The following is an 11,029-nucleotide window of genomic DNA, read 5'->3' as shown; positions in this document are numbered from 1 at the left end:
ATTTAACATAAGGTAAATACCTAATACAAGTGGCTTTAAAACACATCATATATGATTTGTGTGTCTGTATTTAATCTGAACTCAACAATTTGTAATAGACAAAGTATGAACCACTGAATCTAACCAATTCCCTGTTTCTGAGCGCTGAAATCAAATTGAGAAATTATTTTTTAACACATGTTCTGACTACTGTTCCATTTATCTGATCATATACAGACAAGGCTTACCTAAATGTCAAAAATAATGAATATATTACTGAGCTTGAATATAGTCACATTTACTTCGACATTTTACTCCCTTAACCACTTATTTATATCTTGGCAACTATTTGGAAAGATTTTAACATTACATCTTTTTTCTTATTGTATTAAAAAAACATCTCGGAAACTGTTTAGGTAGAGGATCAGTTCAGTATTATCTCATCTGAACTGTGTTTGTATATGTCAGATGAAGACCTTTGATTCATTTTTTTTTAAATGCCTTGGCATTAGAATTATTGTTTTTAACATTTGAATTGTGCATGTATACACATGCAGATGCTAATAAAGGGAATTCTTAAGGGTAAAATAATCTTTTTAAACTCTATTTTTAAAAATTTGCACGAATAGACTGAAAACAAAACTATTTAAAATAAAATGCTATCTTATTTTTTCTGGTATCTATGAAGCTCTTTTTCAGCTAAGTGAATTTTTAAAAGACATGTATATCATTTATGAAGTAAAGACAACTCTATGCATATATTTCTGCTGAAGAACAGATAAGCTTATCTAAACACTATTTCATTTACCCAACTGTCAGCTTACATTTTATTACCAAATTTTTATCAAATGGCAAGAGTGACATTTTTATGTTCAGATGATGAATTATTTAAAACATATTTTTCTAGAATTATTATTTTTCAGGAATTCTAAAGTCGGTCATTGATAAAATGAAAGAAAATAATTATAAGTTGACCAAAAACATCCTTTTGATAGATAAATACATGACTTCAAAGATTTATGTTTATTTATCTTGTAGCTGGACTTGCATTCACATCTCTAAGTCTGAATTCTTTTTATTTAATTCATTATCATGTTCAATACAACTTCTCTCCAACTGGTTCCTTGCATAATTTATTCTATTCTCCAAAACCCCTGCTTGTCCTTCCCTGTCCTTATAATGCTCACACATACTGCCAAATAAAAACTTTGGTAAACAGTTTGAACTGTTAGGTGGTATTCCCTCCAACTCACTTTTTCTCTTTTAAGTTTGAGGACCTCTACCTTAGCTAAACAAAATTATTTGTTACAGACACAAAATTGATTTACACTCTAAGCGTGTGAAGTTATTAATCTACCTTCATTTGCAACTCTAATATTATTCTCCACAAAATATTTCCGGACTGATCCCTCTATGGTCTTTGACTTGAATGAGCTCCTGAGCCTTTGTATTTCCTCACCTCCTTAATCACTTTGTACTTAGGTATCCCTCAAGTGTTATTCTCCAAAATGTGCAGCATGGAGAAAAGAGGAAAATTAACAGGATAAATTTGCTAATTTAAATTTAATTATGTACAGTGTAAGAATAACAGATTTAATTTCAATGCTGGTTTATGAGCATAGACTGTCTTTTCAAGAACATCTGTGTCATCCATTGTGATTTATTTTGCTACAAAGTGTCTTTGCACTTATAAAGAGTGGCCACTAGAGTGCTGCAAGTATCCATTCAAGTTTGAGTCCTTGCTCTGTGAGGATATTCTAGTAGTGATTAAAACAATAAGGCTGATCTATCTTTGGAACATATGGGCCAGTCTCAGTAAAGAAATGCTAAAAATCATTTAAACCATGCATAGTTTTATTTGCTAATACATTTATACTTATAACTCTTTCTCTGTTCATGCATTAGATTCAAGGTATAGAAGCTACTGAAATGAAGTCAATGTTTTAGTTAATAAAAATTAGTTTCCATTTTACTATCTTACCATCAGCACTTTTACAATATAGTTACTTTCTTTTAGCATTTAGGATTGAGTATTTATATGTCTCCTTTCCATAACAATTCTTAATTTCTATTCATTAAGAATATAGGCCATGCTAGAGATGAACTTTCATTAATTTTCTCTTTTAAAGTATGCTTTTAAGTTTAAATATCCATTCAAAATATCAATGATAAGGTTTTTGGGGAAAAAATCTACTTTGCATGTGTAGGCAACAAGGTCAGGCTGCCCCAAGATGGGTCACTTTGGCATGAAGATTATTATTTTGAATTAAGGCAATCAAAACTCAGTAGATTCAGGAAAAGCTCCTTACTTCCCCCTCCACTCCTAAAAAGAATTTAGACTGGGGACCTGATCAGAAAGAGATCAGTTATTACCAGAAATAACTACATTATGATAAGAACTAGATATGGTAAACACAGAGGAACCTAGCAAAGCCTATCTGATCAGTCTTCTATGTCCTATTGTTTCTGAATGGCAGCAAACATTTGTTTGCCAAACATTTACTCTTTTTCCACTTCCTGTAAATTGCATAGCTTCCTTTTGAAGTCCTCCTCCTTAGATCAAATTCCTCATTTTGACTGACTAACTTTGGGATTTCTGTGTAGATTCCCTGTGTGGACAAAATTAAATTTTGTTTTCTCCTATTTATCCATCTCTTGTCAATTTGATTCTTAGTCCAACTAGAAGGACCTTGAAGGACAGAGGAACTTCTTTCTCCTTGACCTGTTTAACTAGACATGTTTGAATTTTAAAGTTCAGCCTACCACCTAAATGCATTTTTTTGTCCTTAGAAGTGAGTTCTTTGAGGACAAGGTACTGCTTTATTCATCTTCATAGTTATGATGTCGACTTCATATCTTTAAAAACAAATATGAACACTGATCATTTAAAAACAGGAGAATTAAATGTATTTCTTAGTAAACATTAAGAAAAGCATTTGATCTGGCATTTATGTATTTTATCATCTGTATTCTTTATTCATATTTACACTTGAATAACACTTTATATAAGATAATTTGGGATATTGTGATTCATTAGAATTATATATATTTCCTTCATCCCCATTTCTGATACAGAGCTCCTAAAACCCGTGAATTTCTTAAGTGATGAGAGTGATAAAGGTGTCTTTTGTTATGTTGATGAGTGAGTTTCAGAATGCTTCTAGGTCACTTAAGGATGGGGCTGATCTTCAGGAGAACCAACCATGTGATTCAAGGGTTGGAACTTTCAGTCCCATCTCCTTGACCACCAAAAAGAGGGCCTGAAAATTGAATCAATCATCAATGGTCAGTGATTTAATTAATCTTGACCATGTAATGAAGCCTGCATAAATCCTCAAAAGGACTGGGTTCGGAGAGCTTCTGGGTAGGTAAACACGTGGAGATGCTGGGAGAGTTGTGCACCTGGAGAAGGTATGGAAGCCTAGAGCCCTTTCCTCTTGCCATGCCCTATACATCTATTCCTGAGTGATATTCTTTCATAATGAACCAGTAACTTAGTGAGTAAGCAAGTCTCTTGAGTTTGTGAGCCACTCTAGCAAATTAATTGAACCCAAAGAGAGGATCATGGGAACCTCTGATTTACAGCTAATCAGTCAGAAGTGTGGGTAACTACCTGCAATTGCAACTGGTATCTGAAAACGGGAAGTAGAGGCAAGTCTTGTAGGACTGAACCCTTAGCCTGTGGAATTTGATGTTATTTCCTAGTAGACTGTGCCAGAATTGAGTTGAATTCTTGAATACCTACTGGTGTTTGAAAACTGCTTGGAGTAGGGTGGGGAACACATCATCATGGTTGAATTAATCCAAGAACACCAAAAAGATACCTGATTCCTTTTGTTAGGATTAGAAGTATAGGGTAGTAATATTTTCACTTTAAATACAAATTGAAATCAAGGTACAGAATTTACTTCATACATTAAATTATTAATAGATATTTTACTAAAATTCCTATCTCCTGACTGAGAGAAGAATTATTTTTATCATCTTTTTCCTTGCGATAGAGTCTTGAACTTGCCAAAATCTCTGTTCAATCAGGTCATATCTCAACAATATGTAAGTTACAAGCATACCACTGCACACCTACTGAATAGAATCAGTTAGCTTCAAATTAATTAAACATATTTCAGATAAGGCCAGGAACTTCACCAAAGTCAAATGAATAAATAAGAAATCAGTCATTAAGATCCCACTGCTGTTCATTTGTGTCTGAGAATAACAGGTTGCCCATTGTTGCCAGATAGAACCAGTTGATGAGATGAGCATTCATCTCTTCAGTTAAACTCTTTGGCTTCATGCTGCTTGCACGTGTCCAAACAGTTTTCTATGAAACTTGAGGTAGACCTGTATTTCCAGTTTCATTTTTCATAGTCTTCCATAAAAGGTACCCCCAGAATTTGTTTCTGCCTGCCTCTGTACTCATCATGCCCTCTTATTCTGAAATACCCCTCTGCCAAGACAGTTAAAGTTTCAGCTCATTGGTTATGCCTTCAATACATCTTAAATTGGAAATAATGTCTTCCTTATTTGGAATCCCATAGGGTTTTGTTTACATATAATATCATGGTATGTATTTTTTTCTGTTTTACAAATTAAGCCCTATTTTTCCTAATGTATTTCTCTCAGATAATTAACTAATTTAGTTATTTATTCATTCATTCATTGCACAAAATGGAAAATGTATGGAAAATGTTGAGCAGGTTAAAAGAATAAAGAGTGACAATGAGCTATGTAGCTGGCCTCTGTGTAGATGACAGAAATGATCAGAGATCTGAGTGCCCAAAGGGGAGAGCCAAGCCTTGCCATTCTTTGATGAAGGAGTGATCCAAAAAGAGGAAATAGCAAGTGCAAAGCCTAGGGGCAGAAGTGAACTTGGCAAGTGAAGAACACCAAGAGGTTAGCAATGGGGCTTTATTTTATATTTTATTTTATTTTATTTTATTTTATTTTATTTTATTTTATTTTATTTTATTTTATTTTATTTTTATGTTTATTTCTGAGACAGAGAGAGACAGAGCATAAGTGGGAGAGGGGCAGAGAGAGAGAGAGAGACACAGAATCAGAAGCAGGCTCCAAGTTCGACGCGGGGCTCGAATTCACAAAACAAGAGATCATGACCTAAGCCGAAGTCAGTTGCTCAACCGACTTAGCCACCCAGGCACCCCAGCAATGGGGCTTTAAAGGAGACATGTTTAGAGAACACGAAATGATCTGACCACCATGCCTTATCTTCCCTTGGTTTCTTGTATCTCAGATTGCATTTAGTTTACAGGGTTTTACACACAGAGTAATACTCAATGGTAATGCAATATAGTGATTTGGAGGTAAGAAAAATTTGGATTTGAATTAAATTTCATTTCCTTATTAGTTTAATGACCTTGAGCAGATTGCATACCCTGAGGCTTTATCTCTGTGTTTGATCAATGTTTTCACTTTCCAGTTGAAAACCTTGTATTAAGATCATTGACTAAGAGAGAAAAAGTTAAAAGGGTAAATTCTCGTAGGAAAAAAATGTATATTTAGGATAATTAATTGAATAAACTTCTCTTCTAAAAAAAACATTCTGGGGGTGCCTGGGTGGCTCAGTCCTTTGGGAATCCGACTTCCGCTGGGGTCATGATCCCACAGTTAGTGAGTTCGAGCCCCACATCAGGCTCAGTGCTGACAGCTGGGAGCCTGGAGCCTGCTTCATATTCTGTGTCTCCCTCTCTGTCTGCCCCTCCCCCACTCTCTCTCTCCCTCTCTCTCTCTCTCTCTCTCTCAAAAATAAACATTAAAAAAATTAAAAAATAAACATTCTGAACGACATTAATACTCAAAAATTGGACAAAATCATTGAATTATTTTAACTAGCTAAAACTCCTTAGAGAACCTAGCATCTTTCTTCACTGAAAATCACCTCCACAGAGACTTTCTTTGCTCTGAAGAACAAAGTTCTTGAAAGAACTGGGCTCGTTCATCTGGACTCCAGTTTTTTCCCCTTTTCAACTTGATCTGCATTAAATTCTGAACCTCACTCTATTTTCATTCTTAAGACGACTGAAAAAGATTAATGCAAATGATGTAAACTGCCAGTTGACAAACATTATATATTTTTGTTTAAATACTGTGAGGTTACAAAAGTAGTCATAATCATTCTCTGCTATTTTTAATGGGCAGTAGAAATCAGGATCATTAAGGAAAATGGTTTTCTCAAAATCTGGAAAGCAATAAAATATGTATCCAGCCAGCCAGAGTTGGTTTATTCTCTTTTAGGTAGAAGAATCTTCTGATAATATCTTATGTCCTGCACTTACTTGAGCTCTCACCTGCCTTCTTACATATGTGAATAGAAAATATTGACCATTGTAAATGTGAACTGAAGCAGTGTCTTCATTTACTTTTCTGATCCACTCTCCAGAGCTAGCAACACCCTTAACATGCTTCAGAATACTGAGGTAACTTTACTAGAAAATAATAAAATGAACAAAGTAATTTTGCCTTTTAATACATTTACTTTCAGCATATGCCCTGAAAAGTTAATATTTCCTCATTCCTGCTAACATTCTCTTCCCTTCTTTTGTATCTCCATATCCTGGAAAAATTAACTTGTTTCTTTATATCTCTGTAAGTTTGCATTTGTCCTTTGGTACCCTATTTATTCTCCTTTTACCCTTTCTCTTTGAAAATTCCTAGTGTCATTAATTAAAAAAAAAATCTTCCTTCACCTCTCCACTCCCTAATTAGAATTAATGAGATATCAATATCTGCAATGTTTCCTCATCATTTTATAGACATTATATTCTACTATGCCCTGTGCTGTGATACAACTTGTGGTTTACAGTTTACAGCCCTCCACTAGATTGCATAACACTCAGAAATAGAAACCACATGTTATTAGTTTTTGTAACCCCAGAACTGAACCCAGTGAGAGGCACATAGTAGATATAAAATTATTATTTGATTAACTTCACCTTAAAGAGAATAGTATTTCTTTTGGAACTGGAGAATTTCCCCTCTGTAAATTGCTTCGTCTTATTCTCTCTATTCTCAAAAGAGAAAAAACAAAAAGAAAAAACAAACAAAAAAGAGATGGCTATCCGTAAAGTTACCTATCTGTAAGATATTGGCTGATAATTCTGCCTTTCCTCGCCTAGAATTTCTCATCTTTTTATGTCTTTACCATCCATTTGTAAATCTACTATCATCCACTGAGTCTTAGCACAAAGGCACTCTATATCATGAAAATACTTGCTAAGACATCAGCAATCATCCCATTTTGGGAACTTCTAAAGTACTTATGTACCTCTCAACTTGGGCATTTATCCCAAGTACCCTTTGTGTAGAGTAAATCACTCAAAAATTCTAATAGACTTTTAAGCCTCGTGAAATTAGAAGCTGTGTCATACTCTCTTTGTTTATTTGTTGAATTCAGCACATGCTTTGCACATGGAAGATAATTAATCAATATATCTTGAATAAATATATGTAGGTAAGGATATATTATAAATAGATATTTACTACTATTTATACCTATCTTATAAATTAGCTTACATTTGTGGTGACTTTACTCCAAAGCTGTGAGAGATAAGGAAATGAGTATTAAGTAGGGCTAGGCAAAATATTCCCTGGGAGCCAAATCCAGCCTGCCACCTGTTTTTGCAACTGTTTTCACAGTTTTCAAAGATTAGAAAGTAATCCAAAGAAGAATATTTTATGCTACATAAAAATTACATGAAATTAAAGTTTCAGTGTCCATAAATAAAGTTTTATTGGAGAATAACTGCATCTATTTGTTTGGATATCGTCTATGGCTGTTTTCATGTTACCACACAAAGCTGAGTAGTTGTAACTTGTGTGGCCCTTAAAGCCAAAAATATTTATGTTCTGGCCCTTTATAGAAAAAGTTTGGTGAGTCTCTTCATACAACAACAACAACAACAAAACAAACCCTGATAAAGCAAAATTGAATATATTAATGTTTGCAATCTTTTTTCAACAGCAGACTTTTCTAGTCATCTCTCTAATCTTTCAAAAATGCAATGCCACATTTTACAGGATTGGAGTTTTTAAGTTCCGTGTTCAGCAATAATGTGTAGATTTCACCTGCAAGGGATTCAGATGTATACATATATTAAGACACACTCAAACCCACATATGTACAAGATCAATGCAGTATAATACAAATTGGAAGAATTATGGAGCAGTGTTAATTTTATGCTGGGAAATACTTGGCAGTAATGGTATATAAACTTAGCACAGATTTAATCATTTCGATTATCTGATACAGGTAAGAGTTAATATTTAAAATACTGAATGTTACTGAGTTTAACTTAAAAAAATTAAAAACAAAAAGTATACTGAGGGCTAATGTGTTCATGTTCTTCCCAAATATTACACAAGCATGTGATGAATTTGGGGTGAGACCATGTCTAACTTAAGTTATATTTGATCATTTTAATTAAGGAAGACAAAGATTTTGTTGTGCTTCTTAAAATCTAAAATAATCCATTTGTCTAGAAAACTTAAGTTTGATTTTGTTCATTTCTTTGAGGACAGACTCAGATGAAGAAATTTCGATTAGTACTTAACAGGAGTCGTACAATAAAATAAACCAAATTTTTCCTTTTAAAAAAACATGAGGTTAAATAAATGCACTCATTTTAGCTACTTCTTTTCTTTTCTACCACAGACCTATCTCCCAATAATTTTTTCACTCATCAGTCTAGCAGACTCTAAGAAGCTAAATTTATAAAATGAAAGAAAACACTTAAGCCACAGAGTGGGTAATCTTCCTCTCTTAGCAATCGCATAGCTAATTGAATCTCAACTCTTGGTGATGTACTGTTTAACTTTTGCCAAGTTAACAGACGTACGTGTCTGGGTTTGCACAACTGACAGGCAGTGGACGTCTACCACTATTTCATTTCATGTGTGTGTATTGATGAAGAAGTTTACCTTCATATTCACCTTAACTGACATTTACCATTCATTACAATAAGCATCAATGAATGGTAATTATTCCAAAGTTAGTGCACATGATAATTATCAACCATACCACCAAATACCAGTTAACTTTAAGGCCCAGAGCATAATTCTAAAGCAGCCAAAGTGTCTATGATTCATGGTCAGCTCCTTTTGCGAATTCATATATGCTTCCTACATTCTTGCAGTGTCTCTGTTAAACTTGATGCAAACAAATTTCTAGCTTTCAAAGATCTCTTTGGTGTTCCACCCCCACCTGTCCTGTGACACAACTCCCCAACTAACATTATTTTTCCTTTTATCACATGATCACATATGCACCCATTTATTAACATTTCCATGTACCATATTACTTTTGGGAGAAATTATGTTAAATATACACATATATTAAAATAGAACATGAGTAATCAGAATAAATCTGTAATATTTGATTGGGTAATGATGATATATTAAGAAGAACTCTCTACATTTCTGAAAATACCAAGGTGCTACCATTAGAGTTCTCTCCACATGATAGGCCACACTTTGTAAAGTTGTGCCCTCATAATTTATAAAGTTACTTAATTTTTTGAGGCATTGTTGTTTAGAATAAAGACAAATGGTACCCTAATACCAATCTTATTTTTATACTCCTTTACCATGGTGTGACTCTTTCATCTATTTAATATAATCTTTAAAGTCCTACCCTGTTCTCAGTAAACGGTCTCAACATTTTCAATGACAGAATGTCATTTATTTTAATATTTAAAAAACAACTAAAGTCCAATATCAGAAGCTAAATGTCTTTTTAAAACAATATTTATTCCATGTTGCACTGATTAAATAGTGTTATCAAAGAAATGTCTGGAATATTACAGAAACCCATTCAAATTTCATTTTCTCAAATTTATCTTAAGTTTAATACACTGAACAAGCACATTCTCTTTCCAAATGAATGAATGAGTGAATGAATGAATGAAAGAAAACAAAAATTAACCAACCATACCCAACAAAACAGAAGCCTCTATAGAAAGAAAATTGAAATGGAATGAGGAAGAGGAGGAGATGTTAATAATGGCCTGACAGATGGGTAAACATTTCGCCTCATATTCTCTCAAAAATGTCTTGAGACTGTAAACATAACAGACTGTCATTGGATACACAAATGTAAATGACCCCAGCGAAAATCAGCAGAGGAAGTAACTACCCAGTGAACCCATCCCAAATTGCCAACCTACAGAATCTTAAGCTAAATAAATGGTTGTTGTTTTAAGCAACAGTTTCTGGATTGGTTTGTTAAATAGCAAAGGCATAACTGTGACACACACAGATCTATCTATCCTCATGATTGTACTATCTATTCTCACTCCCAAGCAGAGCATGGGAGGCAATATGGACACACAAATGCCTAGCTTATTTACATTAACTCCAGCTAAATCACATAGCAATAAAATAGGTCTGCCTTAACCAATAAGTCCTAAAGTTTCTATGCGTATTGTGGGCTTTTTGTTTAGGTGTTGACTGCATTTCTTTATTACCAGATTTATAGTTAGTTCACTGAGCAATTTTTTACCAATACACCCCAATTCTGCCTCCCCCTCATTTCTTCCTCCAAGCAATTCTCAACCCATTACTTTCCTCATTATATTGTTAATCTCATGAGGACCAGGGTCCAATCACTTGGACATTCTTAAGGGGTACAGTTTCATGTTACTTTAAATATCATGTCAGATTTTTTATTTTAACTTGACTCACATCAATCTCTCATGTTCTAAAAAACTGAAACATTTTTTAGTACCAATTCTTTATGTTAGATTTTCCCCAGCCATTCCCCAAATTTACTAAAATATCACATTATTTTCAACTAATTAGTATATAAAATATTGATGTGTACAAAATATCACCAATAACAATCAGTATTAAAAATATTATTAAATATACACAACCCAGTAATTGTACTCTTTTCAAATGATCTAATCAGTTGCTCCAATACCATATTTTTTTAAAAAAATCATCTTTTGTCAGCTAGTAAAATGCTAACTTCATCATATGGTAAACTCCAACATTAACTTAAATTTGTTTTTGCACTTTCTCATTCAATTCCATTGAG

Source organism: Panthera leo, chromosome B2 (assembly GCF_018350215.1).
Source record: "Panthera leo isolate Ple1 chromosome B2, P.leo_Ple1_pat1.1, whole genome shotgun sequence".
Taxonomy (NCBI): domain Eukaryota; kingdom Metazoa; phylum Chordata; class Mammalia; order Carnivora; family Felidae; genus Panthera; species Panthera leo.
Note: the sequence above shows the minus strand (reverse complement) of the source record.